This window comes from Chiroxiphia lanceolata, chromosome 8 (assembly GCF_009829145.1).
Source record: "Chiroxiphia lanceolata isolate bChiLan1 chromosome 8, bChiLan1.pri, whole genome shotgun sequence".
NCBI classification, from domain to species: domain Eukaryota; kingdom Metazoa; phylum Chordata; class Aves; order Passeriformes; family Pipridae; genus Chiroxiphia; species Chiroxiphia lanceolata.
In genome coordinates this window covers 34,699,789-34,719,652 of record NC_045644.1, presented here as the reverse complement: position 1 = coordinate 34,719,652, position 19,864 = coordinate 34,699,789, and positions in this window count along the sequence as shown.

Below are 19,864 nucleotides of genomic sequence, written 5' to 3'. Positions count from 1 at the left end.
CTACACAGGATATCAAGAGCAGAACAACAAAATCACTAAGGTCATGATGATATGGAAAAGTTATCTGAATCAGATAGACACTTCAGCCCATTTGATAATAAGGTTTTGGAGGACATAAATTTTATTACATATCACATTAATGCAGAAATACTCATTCATAATTCCTACTCATTCTTAAAATCCTACTGGGTCAGAGAATTAATATGTTTTTTTCTACCGAATACATAAGCTCCTATTATATTAAAATTACTCTCAAAAACCCTTGTGTATTACCAGTTTTATATTATTGGTATTTCCACTGATGTCTAATTGCTTGACAATGTAGTCATTAGCAGGACTGGGCACAGAAAAAGTCATCTAATTTTACAAGAGTGGCATAATTTTAATAAAAGGGCCTTGAAACTCAGCCAAGCCCAATCCAAACCAGCCAAGTCAACTTTTAAGGCCTGCCCATTTTGACATATAAATAAACTACCCGTCACACCTTTAATCCACATGTTGCTCTCCCTGTAGCTATTTGTTGCGTGGATTGTTATCTCAGCAAGTGCTGGAAAAAGCCCTAGACCTCCATGGGCACAGGAGAACAGCTACCTCTTGCACTTAATAAAACCTGACAATCATGGAGCTTTCAGCTATGTCAGTGTTCCGTGTCTTTCTCAGCAATATGCAAAACCAGAGCAATCCTTTCACACTAAATGGCAGAAAGAAAATGGCACTAAACCAGCAACACCCACCACAAATACTGACTCTTAGCATGAACTTCCAGCACAAACTATTCACACATATTGCAAACAAAACATATATTGAAAAACAGTACAGAAGGGTATAAATGGACACTGGAGAATTACACAGTCTTAGGCAGCCTCTGACCAAGCATATTGTCACTTTTTAAGCTTTTTGGTTTCAAAACCAGCTAATTCCTCAGCAAACCACTGAATTATTTTCAATGCAAACTGTGTCTGAATTGTAAGTCAAAGGAGCAAAGAAACTTATTCCTGGGAAGTGGTCTGAGAAATCCTAGTGTTAGACAACAAAGTTGTCAAAATAGGGGAGTTATGACGACAAAGCACTCAAACCTTGCTCTTCTCAGTCCCCTCACTGAAAGAGCCTGGACAGTGACAACATCTGACTCACTTTCCAGTGTCTCAGAAACAACATGTGTTTAATATAGCCAGTCAAAAAACCTCCTCTTCATCAGGTAGGAGCATGCACTGGGATTCCAACGGAAGGATGATGGTCCTTAAGGCAAGCAGAGAAAACTGGAAACAGGAGGCCTCAGCAGTTGCCTCAGAGGCACAGGAGTGGTTGCTGCTGCTGTCACAGTAGTGGCAGCTCACTACTGTGAGGGTTGAAAATTTGCCATTAACAAGTGGGACTGGAATAGCAAAACGTATCATCCTTCTTTCTTAATGTCTACAGATGATAGTCAGGGGCAATATTAAAGACTCAGTGAGCATCACTCACTTTTAATTTACTCTCTGTTCCCAACACATTTCCTTTAGCAAGCATAACCATGTCTCCAGATGAACTCATCCAGCAAGCAAGCATAGGCTTCTACCTGGCCCTAAACCTGTACTGAAAAATTGAGATTTTCTACATATTCACACTCTGGATAGGCCATTACTGATCCAAGACTGCCAACTCTAATATGGACAAGTGGAAATAGCCTGTCACACTAAGAAAATATTAATTAGTCTATTTCAAATGCAACAGGAGAAAAATGTAAAAGGCGCTTTTAAAATTCAAAGAGATGAAACCAACAGCAAGGTCAAATTAAGAAACAAGAAATAAAAAGAGACAGAAAGACAGCCCAGTACGGCTCCAGGAAAGTTTTATAAACATACTCTTATAAACAGCCCTTATAAAAATGAACAGAGAAGGATCTCTGACAGAGCCATTTCTGTCCTCTGGGTGCTTGATGGGATCCCAGATCAGCAGGTAGGATGCAAACACAAGTTAACAGAAAGAAACTGAAGAGTGGCTTGTATGTATGAAATTCAACTCTCCATGTTTGAAATTTAAGTTCTTCATATAATAAAACACAAAAAAAGCAAAAATGAAATATTAGAGTAATAAACTCGCAACAATTGCCTCACATCAGAGATCTACTTCCCCAGTGCCCAAAGAAATACAAGCAAACAGCAAGAATAATAACAGAAAGGTTAGTGAATTTCCTAAACTGATTTTAAAAACCCCTTACTTCTGTCTTAACCATAACACCCCAAACTCAAAGTAAGACCATACTGTGAGTCCCTCTGGTGCCTTCCCTCCCTAGGCAAAGGGTTGTTTAAAGAAAAATCCCCACACCATCAGCAACACCTTTTCTTTAGCATCACATTAGGGTGTACGAAGGACAGCATGAAGCTTGGCTTACAGCTCAGTTCAGATGCCCAGCAACCTTTAGCTGCAGTTCGCGAGTTAGATAGCTTTAAATACAAGCATTGATTTCAAGACAAAATATGCAAACTACGAATTGAATTACAGCTGTAGGACAACTATCTGTACATAAGACATTGCAGGAGTTCGTATAAAGTCACTCAGACACTTCACATTTGAATTCTAGTGGTGGCTTGCATGCTTATACTGCAGCAACAGTTGGGCAGATGCTGTTTCTAAGTCCCTTAAAACAGAAAAAACCCTCAGCAAAACAGGGCAAGAACATGAACAGAAACACTAGTTTACAGCTTGTTTTTCATTGTTGCTCTTATGGGATGGTGACAGTCCAAGTTCTTGTGGCGTTTTTCGGTGCAACTGCAGATTGATAAAGAATTCCAATCCTGTGTCTGACACACAGTCTTTTTTGCAATATCGAACTTAAAAGGTTTTCAGGAGCTGAAAAATTACTCCACCTACCAACAGCAAGTTTTATTTATCAAGTGTGTATCTTCAGGAAAATGAACTTGCCATTCTATCAGAAATTGTCTGCTTTGGGAGGTGTGATTAGACTTTAACCATTGGTGTAGAAATGTCATTTTTTCTTGCAGTTCACTGCTTTCCAACCCACTGGACTATAGATAATATAATACCTTAAAATGAATTGTGGGTGTAGGAACTGCTTATAAAAAAATCAAATCTGATTGCATGTTTCGAATAAAAATTCACTTTTGCACTTGTGTTATGAGGAATCTTTATCTCACTCAAGCCTTAAAAGGAGCACATGGCTGGTGCATAGTAAAGGAATTGAGCCTCTCTCTGCATTTTTATGAGGTGGAAGCAGCTTGCAACATACAGAGAAGTCCAGAGAGATGCCAGAACAGCAGACACAATCCAAATATTAAAAAGAGACAACCAATGGAAAAACCAGGGTGTAAGCAGGTCTCAGCCTAGGAAAGAAAGGCAGGCTTCAGAGTTCAGCGATCTCTACTCATACCTGCTTACTCAGAATAAAAATTAAGGGCTGGGACTGATTTAAAGATCAAGGAGAACCTTTTCTCGAGAACTGCTAAAAGCAACAAATACAAGCAGGTTTGAAACAACTTAAGATTTAAGATTGACCTATAATGAGATTGTTTGTTCTACGTGGCAAAGGGACCTCCCCATCCCTCCTAGGTGTCTATGATTTGGAGGAGTCATCAGAGGAGACTCAGTATTTCTCTCCTAGTTAGAGGCTAGACCTGGGAAGAGCAACACAGAACATGAAAGGCTGAACATCTCTACCAATATATGGGGAGCTCCTTTGGTGCCACCTCTGGCAGTGTGTCATGCTCCAATCAGCCCATCACCATCTGCTCAGGCCTTTACAAGTTGTTATAAGAATGTTAATTATTAGAGATCTAAAAGGAGCCCTCCCTATCACCAAGCTATACCCAAAGAGGCTGGTTCTGTCCCCTGTAAAACCAGAACCTGACTGAAAGATCCATATTTCTCTTGTTGGATGCCATTATATCATTTTTTTATTTGAACCAAAGTAGGTGCGACAAATAAAACACAGAATAGGTCATTGTAAGGGATGCACCAGAAATGCTTCAGAAGCAGAGAAAGCTCAGACAAGCTCTGGGAAGGGTTTGTTAAGGAAACTTCCCTGTCTGACCATCCAGGAGCTGCTCTGGCAGTCGCTCTCACACCATCTGAGCTGGAACCGAGGCCCCTTCGCAGCTGCTCCCCCACACTCACAGTCAGACCAGGTTTCCTCACCAGCTCCACCCCAGGTTTCCCAGAGCAGAGTCTCAGATGTCCATATCCTTAAAATAATTTAATAATGATGCAGTAACTAAATAACAAAATAACAGCTCAAGCTGGTTCCGAGGAGGAGGGACCCGGAACAAAGGAACCCCTGGAATCCACTCACAGTCTGATCATGAAAGCCTGGAGTCATCAGCTCCTGCTGTGTCCCTGTGTCCCTCACCTGGCTGTGCCATAAAGGGTCAGCAGTTCACTGCCTCTTGCCTCGGGCTTGGGCTCCTCCAGAGCTCAACCTGCAGCTGCACCCTGACCTACCAGCACTAAATGGATTCTTGAACAAGTTGTCACCATGGGTTTTCTTCTGCCAGGGGTGAACAGTTTTGCTTTTAAACTCTCACCTTCGAGGGCTCCTAGAGGCATCGTCACCCTCCAGGAAAGTCCTAGCAGAAACTCTACCAGTGACCAGCCCCACTGCACTCCACCTCCTGTACAAATACAAGTGCACCTTCCTGATTCTGTTGAAAGTTGTAAGAAATGAAACATTCTCTACGGGTCTGGGGAGTACCGGTTTTGATGGCACACATCTCAAATAGCCAAAGAGTAAAATATATAAAGACTGGAGTTATTAATCTGTCATACACTGCATGATAGCCTTTGAAGATATTGTAGCATAACTCTTCTCCCATCACAACAGCTAAGCTTTCATAAGTCTAATACTTAAACAGTAGCATTTTTATTAGGCAGAGAAAAAAAAGACTGAGCCCTGTATGTATTACATAATCTCTACCCAGGGATGAAAGCAATGGGATTGTTTTCATCAACCTTTCATTCTTATAAAAGGACAAAAATCAATATCAAATTTATTCAGGCAAGTGAAAGGCAATTTCAAGCAATTTCATAAGGAATTTCACTTTCATTGCTTTTTTCCTCCCACAAATTCTAATAAAATATAATATGATCTGTCCAATGTAAGACAAACACAAAAAGCAAGATACTGTCAGCTCCTGAAAGGCACAGGGTAAAATTTCCTTTTTACAGCTGGATAATTGTCTTACTAAAAATATTGCTTACTTTGGAATCCTAAGCAAGTCTGCAAGGCTCTGTCTTACTGACAACTGTGTTGCACACTACTGAGCTGGTCTCTTAAATAAAGCACCTATGACACAGATTTTTCCTATAACAAATTAAGCAATTTCTTTTTGGTGCACTTTGCCCTTTCATGCCATGAACAGAGGCTTAAATTATAGGGATTTTGATGCACTTTCTGGCTTTGCTTTCCTGTTATATATTCCACAGCATTTTGCCTTTTAAAGAGCTGGCTTTGAATTCACAGTCAAACATCTGACAAAAGCAATGATAAAAACCACAAAGTAATTCAGCAGCTGCTCCACTTTCCACAGAGAAAAAAAAAAGTGCTGAAAAGCAGAAAACAGGATTAATAACTGTTTAATTTAATCTGTGACTTGACCTCTTTCCATGAGTTCTCCTCATATCCTTTCAGTCTGTCACAGTGCCATGGGGGGCAGAGAGGGAGCAGGGGCAACCCCAGCCTGGTGTATCAGGCCCTACTGGTACCCTCACAGTCCACCTAATTCCCAGAATGGGGTCTTTTAGTTGTTGTTGTTATTATAGTAGCCTTTAAAAATATCTTCAAAAGTAAAATTATAAAATACTTCTATAAAGCATTATTCCATAGATGCATCTTTACCGCAGCTGTTCATTTTCAATTGGCTTTGGTTCCCTTGCCCACACGTGATGCTTTTGGAGAGTTTGAGGTCAGTCACAACTCCTTTTCAAAAGTTCTGTTTCTAGGGAAACTTGTGAATTATTTGCACTATTCAAAACTGATCTAAGATTACATAAAGTTGATCAGAATTTGAATGCCAAACTACCACCCATCAGCAAAGGCATTTAAGATGAGATCAGTTCCTTCTGGTGCTGTTTATCCTTATCCAATTGTTTAGAAGGAAACATCATCTCTCTTCTGGTGGCTGAAACTAGGGGTGCTGAGTCCACCAGAATGGCTTCCTAAAACCCTTGGCTGGTCCTCTGAAGCTCTGCCAGTCCCACAGCACTTGCATTGCACAGGAACAAGCAACTCCTCTTCCACTTCTCTTTGCCAGTACAGAGCAGTGTGTTTGCTTTGAGGATGATAGAAGTAACCATTTGTTACTTCTTCCATCATGTTTTCCATGGGGGAATGGAGCTTGTGATATTGGGAGATGTGCAGGTTTCCTGTGAAATATTAATGGATGAGAAAGCAAGCCCAAAATTGCAGCACTTTGTTGCCTAAATCTGCAGTGCATTTGGAGGCATGATTCAGTAAGCCTGTGCCCAAAAACAAACATGAAAATATGCCAAGATATTCTTGTTGCTGTAAGAGGAGGAAATCCAGACAAAACCCACTCAAACTCAAGAGAGAAAGTACAGAAGAGTCATAAAACCTTCCAAAAACATCTCTAGGTCTTTTTGATTATTGTTACAAGGCTACAGGGCAGCTATTCCACGCAAACTGCCATCAGGAAACTTTTGGGAATACTTCATAGAAATGTGACCTTATTAAGGCTGTAATACTGGAGAACCACCAGAAATGCTAGGAATTCAGTTTGCACAGCTCAAAAACTCCTCATAATCAGTGTTTGGGTGTATTCACTGTAAATTAAATTATAACACACAAGAAGATGAAGGAAATCATAGGGGACAAAAAGCTGCCAGTTAAAGGGATCTAATTCCAGTAAAAGTCTTATTTCATAAAAAATTACTGTATAAATACTACCATGTTTTTAGGATGCTGTGTAATTCACCATTACCTCGAAGCAAGGAAAAAGTAGATAGCAAGGAAATATTCTGGGGTAAAGGGAAGAGGTTTGTGGTGTTTTTGTTTTTTTTTTAATTCTGTGAAACAGCGACAACAAGAAAAAGGAAAAAAACACCTGAAGGTGCAGAATGCACTGAAAAGGCTTCTCATCTTTTCTCAGTGAAGTGTGAGTTGGCAGGTGTGAAGGACCTGCTTTTGACAAGGATGAATCTACTGCTCATTTCTACTAATCATAGAAATACAATATTTATATACTAATTTCAATTATTTACTGAGGAACTTCACAGAAACTCATAGCTATTCTCAAAGACTAATACTTTTATATATATAGTTCTAAATTTTTGCTCCTTTATGCAAATCAAAGTTGAAGTGACACTATGGTTTTCCCACAAGACCCAATAATCCATTTCCTAGATGAAGTAGTCAAAGGTCTCATTAGCAAGAAACAAATTAGCAGAAGAACTGCAAGAAGGGCAAGGGATCAGCACCCAGGTACACTTCCTGAGTGAACTTTGGATGGGAACTTCCTGAAGGGATTATCTGTCAGAGGACATCCAAACCACTCATTTCCACTTCACTTGCATATTAGATAGCAATTTTTGAACCCCAGTTTGCCAAAGAATCAGAAATACACATTTGACCAATCATTAGAGACTAGTTAGGTCTGTCCAATTTGAGCTTGTTTTCAGACAGGACTGAGGACTTATATTTAAGCTAGAATTGCACAAGCACAGGGCTAGAAATAGTACAGATGATCACCAATGAGCCCCAATGCAGGATAGACAATGTTGTCCATAAGAGATGTTAATCTAGTTTATCCTCAAAGAACTCCATAGAATGGATGGAAGTGCTATGTTTTGTCACACCACTCTATTCTACTGCCTAATTTCCCATACAGCCAAAATAATTTCACAAATAGCTGGCCAGAACTTCCCTCACTGCAGTTCAAGCCCTTTTTCTACTCATGCTACACACTTTGACTTATGAGAGCATGTGGGTATTTATGACCTTTGGAAGCTATTCAGTAGTGTCCTTAGCCCAGACAGATGTCTTCTCTCTTGTCAATCACAGCCAACCCCAAACTCTATGTACAGATCAACTACTTTCTCACTAGTAGAAGTTACCATTTTTCTGATGCAAGAAGAGTTCTAGCTTCACTGGGAAATTACACAGCTTTTATGGTGGCAGTGCTCTTCCTGGACTGCTATTAATCAAACTCTCAAGTCAATCTAGGTATCAGTGCAGATTATTGCTTATTTATGCTGAAATTTTGTCATGAGAGCCTCCCTTGTCATTCCCTGACACAAAGGACAGTGTTTAAAACTGTAATTTTCAACAAGGTTTAAGACTTTTTGTTTAGATTAAATGTGATGTGTGTATGTTCTTTTCAATGCAAAGCAGGACACTAGAATGACTGATTTATGGTCTCCCTCAATTCGCCCAAGGTACAAAGTTCTTTTGCTCTCACTGTAGTCAGTTGAAGACATTAGTGGGCTAATGTTTAAACAGAGAGAACAATTAAACCACTTTATGCACAGATCATAAGCTGGGCTTCTTTCTCTCATGACAAAATGAGTAATAGCTGGCATCTAGAATTAATCAATTATTCCTCCTCTTGCAGTTATTATTCCAACTAGTTTTCTTTTTTCATTCACCATTCTGGGAGGAAACTGAACTCCTTAAACATCCCTCATGCTATGTCCAGAAGCAAAGAGAGTGTAACATTGGCATTCTCCCTGAGATAGATACAAAGGGAGGCAAAAAGGAGAGCAGGGAACCATACAGTCCTCCTTTAGCTCCGTGTCGGTCTCCATTCCTGAACAGGAATAATTTGAACCTTAGTAGGACATTCAGCTTTATGAAAGCCCTATGAATGCCCCCTCTTGCCACGTCTGGCCAACTTTTTAGTCCTGACAGAGCTCTTCAGCATCTACAGGCAGGAGGTGGGTGAGCACAGGAACAATGCTAGGCTGCAGCACAGCCCTCCTCACCTTTCACCAACCAAAACTGTCACTTAGAGACCTAGGGAGAAATTAAACTAATTTCTGTAGAGGAGGTCCATATAAAATATTTTGCAGTACATGAATTATAAACACCTGCCCTTGGCAATTCACAATAAGACATTTGAATAACATATACTAGTCAGGCATATTAATTAGAGTGAAGAGCTGTATTTTATCCCGAGAATTGCCTTTGGAGCTAACAGAGGCAGTAGGTATTCAGGGGGAAAAAGGCTGTGGTTTTGGCTTACAGGCACTCCCAGAAAAAAGGTCAACTAAACATCACAGAAGCACTAAATAGATGCAGAGAACAGAGACTGAACACTCTCCAAACTCCCCTGTATTAAAAAGCCATCACTTAGAGGTCCAGGATGTAAGCAAAAAGATACCAGTCACTGTTTGGCAGATGCTTGGAAGCTTTTGGGGAGCAGGGGGGAGCTTCCCAAGATTGGGATGCACTAAGGCACTGCTGGAATTCAGTCCTATGGGCACTGAGATCTTTCTTCTGCAAGTTCAGTCTTGTTGCAAAAAAACCAAATAGCTAAAACTTTTACTTAGGTTTTAAACTTCTGCCCTCTCCATTTCTCATTCCTTGGATTAAAACTTCCTCTGATCCAAATGAGCTATAAAGAGAGATATTTTTGTGCTGCTCTCATTTTAAACTGTTTTACAAATGTATTTATCTCATATAAATTATAAGTGTATATTATACAGTATTTTTATAATGCTAATTTTATAATGCTAATTTATACACATCCTCTGTACACCTTGCATTTGTAAAATTCTTGTAGGAGTTAGAATAGAATATAGTGGCCAAAATGTAAGGAACCACCTGAAAGTATTTTGCCACAAGGAAACTTCTCACAGATGGGGGGTAAAGTAACTATTAAGGAGAATAAATACATGCTGGAGATATTAGGAAGTGAAGCCTACTTGAAAAGGATTTGGAGGATACTCATGGACAACATGATCGAATAGCAAAAGAAAATGTTGGTAAGAACATCCTCAAAGTACTCCCGACAATAGCAAGGAAGATTTTTTTCCTTTCAGTGAAATAAGAACAGGGTACAAGACACCCATAGTACAGGCCAAGCCAGTCCTATTCCCAACACAAAAGAGAAGATACCACGATTCAACACATTCTATAGACTGAGAGCTGAAAAAGACCATTAAGGTTCCCAAACATTCAACAGCTTACAAAACATGCTCGTTCGCCTACCAGTATTTTCCCCACCTTTTTCACTTTCTTGCATTGCAGTGTGTCTGCTCTCCTGGGAAATTAAGAAGTTCATCTTCCAATAAAATATGCCTAAGGTGGCCCTTAATTTATCTCCAAATTATTTATTTCATTAGCTACAGCACTACCTCTTTTTTTGCTTTTGAATAACCCCGTTTGCCAATCCGGACATGACAAATTCCACATTTATCACAACATATCTACTGATATTTTGTCTATATGGTTTTACACAGAAAACATTATTTTAAAATGAAACTATGCTACACCATATACCCCAGTGAAATTACTTTATTCTGACTTGCTTTTCTTACAGGGATTATTTGAACTTTCACACAGCGTTTTTTAAATTAGAATTACTTGGCTGCCCATCTTCTAGCTAGTGGAGCACAGCTGTCCATATACATCTTACAAGTAAACTTGCTGCAGTCTGATAACATACCTGAATCATCTGCATACTCAGCCACAGGCATATTCAAAATATTTTATATTTGTAAGCTTATTCTAAAACACACAAACACACTTTGAAGTTGTCAGTGGTATAAAGCTAGAAATTTTTATCCAAAACACCCTGACATATATCCCTTTTTAGATGGTCAAAGTGCTAAAAAGTGCTTTCTAATCCTGAATATTTTTGATAAAATCTTATTAGAAGATGTCAGGGGGCATAGAGATCTATAATCCTTTAAAAAAATCAAAAAAGGTTCTGTTCTCTCCCTTGAGGAAGTTTGTCTCTTTTATATCATGTAGATTTACATACTGAATATTCAGCATCAGCTACACATCTCTCTCCAGTGCCAGAAACAGGTCGTTAACTTCGGTTTTTTCTCTTAATTATGAAGTTAGACAAATTTATTTTCCACTTGTTTTGAACAGGAAAGAGACAAGTTCCCAATTAACTCAGCATTCAGATTCCATCAGTGTCATCGAGCTTGAAAACTCTTCCGAGCAGAATGGCAGCAGCATGACCGACCATCTTTCCCACTTACAGATCTCCTTGTACGTGCTCCTCTGAAGGCATCAAGGGCCCCTGGAATGGGCATTCACAATTGGGGGCACTTATATCCTTTTACTTATCTGCCCCCAACATTTTCCCAAAGAAGGGCATCATTTCAGCTGATGTGTACCGAGTTATTGAGCATCGAGTTGCTCTGTTTCCAAAGCAGAGAATTTGCAGCCTGTCAGAAGGAGTGAGCTACTGCTGGCATATTTTTTTCATCTGACACTCCACTAATCACATTTCAGCTTGTTCTGCTTTTCACTCATCGGTTATGTTGAATCTGAACTTTCCCTTACTCTCACTGCGGAAGAAAAGCAATATACCGCAGCACTCATTCCCTTCCTTTTTGTGTTGTTTTTTATCTCTGTATCATAAAATGCTCTGCAAAATTTGCTAAATGTGTTTAATTTAAAATGGGTAATCTATTTTGGTATCAGATTGTAGTGGTTTCACTTGTCCGGCCTCCCCTGGGGCTGGAAATGGTTAATCCCAAGTAACTTTCCAATGCAGGGGAAAGTCCAGGCAGAGGAGAGAGAAACTTCAACTTGGTTTCACTGCCACCAATGACTCAAGCTGAGACTGGAGAGTCTGAGAGACAGAGAGATGGGCCGAGGGGCTCGGAGATGCCCTACGTGAGGTTTGGATGAGAAATGTGGGGGGAATGCCCCCCTTGCCACGTGTAAGTCAAGCTGATGCTGCAGCTGAGACAGAGAGAAGCCAAACCAAGCAAGCTTTTTCTGGGTAAGGACTTTAATGAAAAATATTTGGGGTATAAGACTGAGCAAACACCTGGAAAATCCTGCAACCTGGGGAGGAAGAGTGGACCTGAAGTGGAGAAGTCCTTGAAATCTTACTCCCTGAGAGGAACCTTCACGAAGCCGGGGGAAAGGACTCAAAAGCTGACTCCCTGTACCTTGTGATGCAGACCTGATGAAGCAAGTGTTCCCTTGCAGTTCAGGAGGAGACCTCGGCAGAGGCCGAGCAGCTGGTAGGGGTGTAGAAAACCCCTTCCCTGGTACCCCAATGAGAGAGAGACTTTAGCTATTGTCCTGAAGGTTCTTCTTCTGGATTTGTGTGGGAGGGCCCCAGGGGTGGTAGAAATTGTATTAATACTGTGTGTTTATTTGCTCTTTAGTTTCTATAGGTTTTATTCTGTTAGTAATAAATTTTGATACAATTACCCCATGCTGAGTTGTGCCTGTCTGAAACCTTCTCTCTCACATTGAGGCAAACTGTGGGGGACCTGGAAATTGGATTTTTTGGGACCTTTGAAACCACCACAGAGATTTAAATTAGAATATGATTAGCAATTTTTTCTCCAAAGATGGGTGGGAAGCACCTCTCTAGAGCTCTTCTGTATCCCCCCTCTCCAGAATGATCAGGTTGTTTAGACGAAAGGAGAGGCTCATCAGCACTACAGTATCCAAATTTTGACTCCTACTGGTTCACAGGCTCAGAAAAAATCCCTCCCAGCACAGTCTGAGCATTTTGGTCCAGTCACGTGCCAGGCTGGCTTTCCTCCCTCAGAAGTAGCTTGATATTCCCAGGAAATTTTCTGTAATTCTTTATGATACAAAACCTTAACATCAAAGATCTCACATCAAGGTTGGGTGGTAAGAAAACACAACTATTTTCAAGTTCTCACAGACCACTGGGTTTGAACACTGAGGAATGCCCTCTTACAGTTTACCTGCAGAGACGTGAGGACAGGGGTTCTGCCATTTCTGACAATAGCAGTAGATTTCTAGGGAAGTCTTCAGGGGCTGCTTTGGGTCCTTCAAATGTGTCAGCAAAAGCAAAAGTGGAATCTATCATAACAGACCATTAATAGAGGGGAAGTGCGTTAACATCAGAAGGGAAAAAAACCTAAGATCCCTGGTAATACTAGGGGGGAAAAAAGAACCAAAGAACCAAAACATAGTATGCACTTAATGTTCTAGCTTTCTACCAGCATGCTAGTAAGAGTAGGTTCTGAGGACATTCAGACTTCAAAGGCTGCAAATAAGCCTTTAGCCTCAACCAAAACCTTGAATACCAGCTCCTCTCCCAGTCTGATCTTGCTGCTGTTCAGCAAGTCACCTCTGGTATAATGGCAACAACCTGTACAACCTTAGACCTCCTCCTTCTCCTCCTGCTCGCCATCACGCTGTCCTAATGGTAACAATGGACATGGAGCAGTCCAGCAACATGTCAGCATTTTCTTTCATGAGTTATTTTTGTTATTGACAAGATGCTCTGTAAGGGTCCCCTTCAGTCCTTGGAAACTGCCATTGCTGCTGCTGCAAGTCAGCAACAAGCCAAAGCCAATACACACAAAGGCTAAAGAAAAGGGTTTTAAAAAGAGTGTTTGGAAGAACCAATCTAGATAAAGTCAGACCATTCTCTGCTCTTCTCTGCACTGAAAAAATACACAGTGTTCCAAATGACAAATCCAGCTGTTTTTCTACCTACTTGACACAGCTGAACTGCAGAGACATGCCACAAGTTCACGTGTGAGATCTTGTGCCCCTGCCTGCTGCAGAACCCCGGGGAGGCCGAACAGGTGGATTGAAAAATTAAAAACAAATCTTCCTGTGCACTGAAAACCATGGAGAGGCTTTGCTAATGGTTCTTATTTCCAAATTGACTGCGTGTGAACAGAAGCATAATCAGCAAAGCCTGCAGCGAGCTCAAGGACATGAGGCAGCCTTTCTCTCCTGCCTCTGAAACCTCCGGTGCTGACAAGTGAGCAGCACCAAACCCAGCTGCCAGGGATAAAAAAAAAAAAACATAAATTAATCTTGGGAAGACGTGTTAGATGAAATGTGATTACAAATTTGAGACAAGACAATCAACCCCATGAATGGACCCTATTAATTAACCCTACTTCATGGATGCAAGAAACACAAAGCAGAACTGACAGATGCATTATAACAGCCAAAATGCCCAGCAGTTTCCTGCATCATTTAGAGGATTTGTTTCCCAAGTCTGTCTTGCCTTAAGTAACCACCTACCAAGTATTACTTAGTTTTATGTCTTCCATCTCTGCCAGAAGAAAGCACCTTTCAATTAAGGTACATTAGGAAATACTGCTTTGGTTTTAGTACTATGCCAGCTAAACCTCTTTGGTCATTCAGGAGTACAGCTTTATGTTCTGGTTGTAAAACAAGGGATTTCTGTTATTTTAATAACTGGATCATTAAGATATTGGATATACAACTCCGCCACAAAAGCTTTTGTTTTTTTTTTTATTAAAATGCAAGTGATGGGTACACATAAGAACTTGTGTGCAAGGCAGTCAAAGCCAGAAAATAAAGCAAGGAATCTAGTCAGAAACTGAACACACACTTTGCTCTTTTTCATCAAAAAAAAATATCACACTATTATTTAGATTGTGCTCGGGTGTCAGACCCTTAAATAACCAAAAATTAGTGCTCAAAAAAAGTAGCCTAGTTGTGCCCATTACTCCACATAAGAAATCCACCTTAACTGATAGCATGAAATTTCTTCTATCTTGTTAGTAATGCCCATAGTCCTTTAAGACACCATGAATATCCAACTATTCCTCTGATGGTTTGAGGAATGAGACAATTCTAGTCCCTGTAGACCTAAATACATAAAGGTCTCTGTTAGTGCTATGGCTGCAAGAAGAAACTGGTTAAAGTCAAAAGCACTCATGTGAAAGGTGGGAAACCATCCAAATCTCCCTTCAAATTCCCTGAGCTAGAGTGTCATGTTAAGCTATGCCATGATGCTCACAAGAAAAGTTACAAATTTAATACAAAACCCATGTTTTGTATTTCTCATGATATGTTGTATCCTGCTTTAAAGTAAGTCTTCAGAAATCCTGAGATGGGAATGTATTGAGATATGAAAAGACAAGACAAAAGAGAAAGGGCAGTAAGAAAAGCAGTCATTTAGCAACACAGCCCAACAGGTCTTAGGTCTCAACATCAAGAAAGCAGGAGGTGAGGTCTTGCAAGGCATTACTGAGAAGGGTGTTTGGCTCTGACACTCTGGTTCACCAGCTCACGGGAAAAGGGACAGAGGTCATTTTGTATCCTCCCTTTCTCTGGATGAGGAAGAAGGGACAATGTAAGGCTTGAAGGGACTTCCATAATCAAAGCAAGAGACTCATTTCAAGTTAAAAGAGGACATTCCAGTTAAACTGGGGTGTAGGAGAGGTAAAAGCTAACTAAGGTGCTCAAAGACCCAAAGATCATCTCAACTGTCAGGTTTTCTTTTGATAGCATGTCTCCTCCTATGCTGCTGACTACACCTTAAGCAAAATCGACTTTATCCTTAAATCTTTCTCAGTAATACATCTAGCTCTAGATAGATACAATGCACTTCTGGTCAATCCAGAGAAGCAGCCTTTAAACCTGTGCTCCTGAGGCATACCAGCAAGCTCCCAGTTCCCCATCACACCACTTCAAGAGACCAAGGACTGTGTCTCTATAGACAGTGGCTTGAGAGCAGATATCCCTGGGGTAACAGCAGATCATCTTGGCTTCTGGTGCCCAGAGATAACCAAGGAAGCTATCCAGGGCAGTTTGTGAAGATACCCAACCTGCAGATATCTCAGAGGTGTGTGTGATACCACTAAGCCCAAGTGAATACTGCTTTTAATCTCAGCCTTTTGCAGGGCTTTGGTTGACCTGTATTTTATCATCTCTGTCTTAATTACTGGGGAGGACGATTTTATTTTTTTTTAAAACTCTGTCCTGTATAAACTTCCAGAAAATGAAGCTGGCAGGTATTCCCATCTGATCATCTTGTGAAAATTGCCATCTAATGACCTAGTCCTTTTATATCAGCTCATGAATACATCTCTGTGAGAATGACTGCCAGAAACTTGTCTGTCCTTGCATATTTACAGTGCCCAAGTCCAAGAAATTAAATAGTGATGACAGAGTTCAAAAGGCTAAGCTTAAGCAGTGGACAATTTAATGCCATTCTTACTAAAGAAATAATTTTCCAGCCCGAAGTTATCACTGGTTTTGCACCTCTGCATATGTTACAGCAAGTACATTAGATGCCAGCTTTTAGTATGTTTTCAGAATTCTAGCTGACAAAACAACAGGTGAGTGTGCAGGACATCAACCCAAGTGTACCTGATGAAATATCACTTTTCCCAATTCAATTAAAAAAAAAATCCTATAACTTAACTGTCAATCTTTTAGAGATAGATCTGTCTTCTCCCCAATTCTAAGCCATGGATTCTCCATAAATTTTATCATTTGACCTCCTTGTGGAAGACTTGTGGCATTTGAAGAATAAATCAATAGTGTGTTATGAAACACTGGCTCACTGAAGAGATTCTCTGAAATGACACATTCAAGAAAAATCGGATTTTCTGGAAAGACTCTCTGTTTTCTATTTTGGACAAATAGCATCTGACATTCAACATCACTTTCAGTTTAACCAGAGCAAAGAAGCCACCTAAAATCTCAATGACAGTCACAGGAAAGCTGTATCTGAAAGAGAGGCTACAACAAAGAAGTGGAAAATTTAAGGAAATTTACTTGGACTCTAGAAATAGAGTTTGGTTCCTACTGTTGCTGCCCAGGACATCTCACTGAACACCAAACCAGCCTTTTCCCCTTCTGTGTTGCGGCTCTAATTCACACAAAGGGACATATTTGTCTTTCCTTTTTAAGACTGTAAATCAGTAAAGGAAAGGGTAAAGTCGCTTTGGAATTGGAAAGTTTCATCTTAAGGAGCATAGAGCATTCTGTCCTCAGTATATCAGCTGTATTTTTCAAAGGGAAGACCTCTATTAATAAGAGAGGGGATTTTGACCTCTTTAGAAGCAGAAGCATTTTTATATTAGCAGCAAAAGATGTCACAAACAGTAGTTCATGAGAAGTTACAAATAGTCTTAACAGTCTTAACAGCTGTTACCTGCAGCAAAAGCTAAACCATCTTTTGTTATTACTCTTCTTTCCTGTGAATACCATATTTGATATCCAAGCAAAAACACTGATAAAAAGCTTCAGTCAGCTTCCCACTTAAGCTGAAAATCAGTCATCCTCAATCCCAAACAAGGTAAATTATCAGCAGCAGAGGAGCCAGGAGCTCGGACAATTCTCACTGCAGATACATTTGTTAAAAGACTTCTCAGAGAAGATAAATACCAAAAAAGTATCAAGTTTTAATAGCCAAAGGCAGTAGGTGGGCAGTTAGGAATACGCTGGAGATGACCTGAGGGAGTAATAATGTCAAAATTTACTCCAGTTCAGTAAACTGGCTGCCAGCAACTCAGCACCTTTCATGAGCAATCAAGGAAAAAAACATCTGAAACCAGCCAAGTTAACAATGTCACTGGAGAGCTCATTAGAATGTCTTTGCTTTATGCTTTTTTCATGGAGGTTAAAAAAATTAAAAATAAAAAAAAAATTAAAATTCTGGTTTATGAATCAATAATTGTTGCTTTGTGGAAAAAGACACTGCTTCAAAAAATCAGAATCCCCTCCCTAGCCTGTTTGCTTCCCTGTTACTAGCAGCACTGCCAGTTCTTTTCTACCACATTTAAAATTTATTCCTTGTTCTGCAAATTTGCATTAGGAGTGCTCCAGACTTGATCTCACCACATACATCTTAATATATTGGAGGCTGGATCCTGCCAGTACTGTCAAATAGCTAAACAGCTAAACAAGAACAAACATTTTCCAATGTTTTGTTTGGAGAGAGAAAAGTTATCAATATAGCTTATACACAATTTGCTGCTCCCAAGGCTCCTCTCGCCAAACCTTTACGATATCAGCTTGTTTTTCCCTCAACCTCTCACACCCCTTATGCTCCCAAACAAATGATGCACATATTACTCCTCTTCCTTTTACTCCGATTCTGGTCTTTTTTTTTTTTTTCCCCAGAACCACACCTGTTCAATTTTTTGTCTTCTTCCATATGCCAAATTCGTAATACTTCCCTCACGTTGCCAGTCGTGGTGTGGAGACAGCTGTCCAACTGCTCTCAGCTGGAACTGTCATTCAGAAATGAAAAGTCACTTTTTAACTCAATAAAATAAAAAACATGTACAATTCTTTTAGCTGTGGTGACTTAGTTTTTTTTCCTGGGGAAGCAAACCTTCAACAAGCATCCTCATAGAGCTTACAAAAATTGCATCGTGCCACACGATATCCTATGCAGATCCTTACAGAATAAAAAAAGCACATCTTGAATAGAAAAGAATGTACAACCTCAATAGAAAAGAATGAACTTGAGTAAGATAAACCAGCATCATGGTTTAGGAATGGTATTCTCCAATTTAGTAGTCCCACTAAAAAAACCCACACTCCACTCCCCCTTTTCCCCCTGGAGGCACAAAGGGCACAGATCATGGGTTGAGTTAAGAATAATTTACTGGGAACAGCAACAAGACAAGAAAACAAAGTTACACAACAATATTAATAGCAGAAGTATACAGAGCGATTCACCTGAAAAAATGCTCACCAGGGAGCCCACAACAATAAACAATACCAGTTGTCTTGACTGCAGCAGAACCCCTTCTCCTTGGAAGAGAGAGCCACTTTTCCCAGCCCCTGGCAATGATGGCATAGGTGGTACAGAATAACCTCCATGTCCTAACCATGCCCTCTCAGAGCTACTGCAGAATGCAACCCTGTCAGGGCCAAAACCAGGTCAACCAACATAGATTTTAAAGACTTTTTTATGGTGGCCCATTAATTTTGTTTTTAAAAACTCATTGCTTCTGTTAGACTTCTTCTCCCCGCATGAGAAACTTGCATCAAAACCCCTCCAGTAAGTGGCTCATCCTTTTCCATACTTCTGCCCAGTGCTGTAGCAATGCAATATCAGCCCATTGCAGCAAATCCACATTTGCTCGCCAGAGTGATCATATGCTGGGGGCTGTACTACCAGATGGAAAACCTATGCCAGCCCTCTGTTATTTATGCAGAGATTCCTCAGAAAAAATCAGTTTGTTTCTTTTCACATTTTGAGGCTTTCACTAAGGGAAAAGCAAGAGGAAGTCCACAAAAAAATCCCTTGTTCTTCCTGGAAGGGAGTTGCCAACACTGGCCTGAGCTAAATACATTGGCATAGCAGGAGAAGAAGCAGGAGCCAAGAAAAGCCTGCACCACTGAGAACATTCTGGTACTCATTTCTGGCACTTGCAGGAAGCTCATGTATCACTGCTGGATTCCCATTTTCGTGCAGCCAGTACCACAGGCTCTGGATTTTTCTTCTCCAACTGCCTCAACTTGGCACTGAGTATCAAGTCAGACTTCGGAGCCTGGGCACTTGCACCAGCTCCTGCAAACAAGGTGTAAGAGAACATGCAGCCTTAACAAGCACTTTGCAGAACTGATCCTGTTAAAAGCACAATAATATTTTGGGGGGTTCTCTTGTTGTGTCATACTGCTGCACACAGATAGAAATCCATTTTGGAATGATATTTATCTGATCTTTCCCTCTTGTAAATAAAAACAGAGCTGATAACACACAAAGGTGCCTTGGGCCTCCTCAAACAGGTTCTGGTAAGTTGTGGGGTCTTTTTCTGCTTTGGAATTTAATGGGGTTTCAGGTTTTTTTCCCCAAAAGAATAAGAACTAGAAGATTTCTTAAAATTAGTAGGAAAATAATTATAATTTTTAAAAGGATGTGTGAACTGATTTGGACTTAGCATTATTGTAATCACATCAGTAAGCTAGGCAGGCATTCAAATATATCTGCTCAGAACAAAGTGC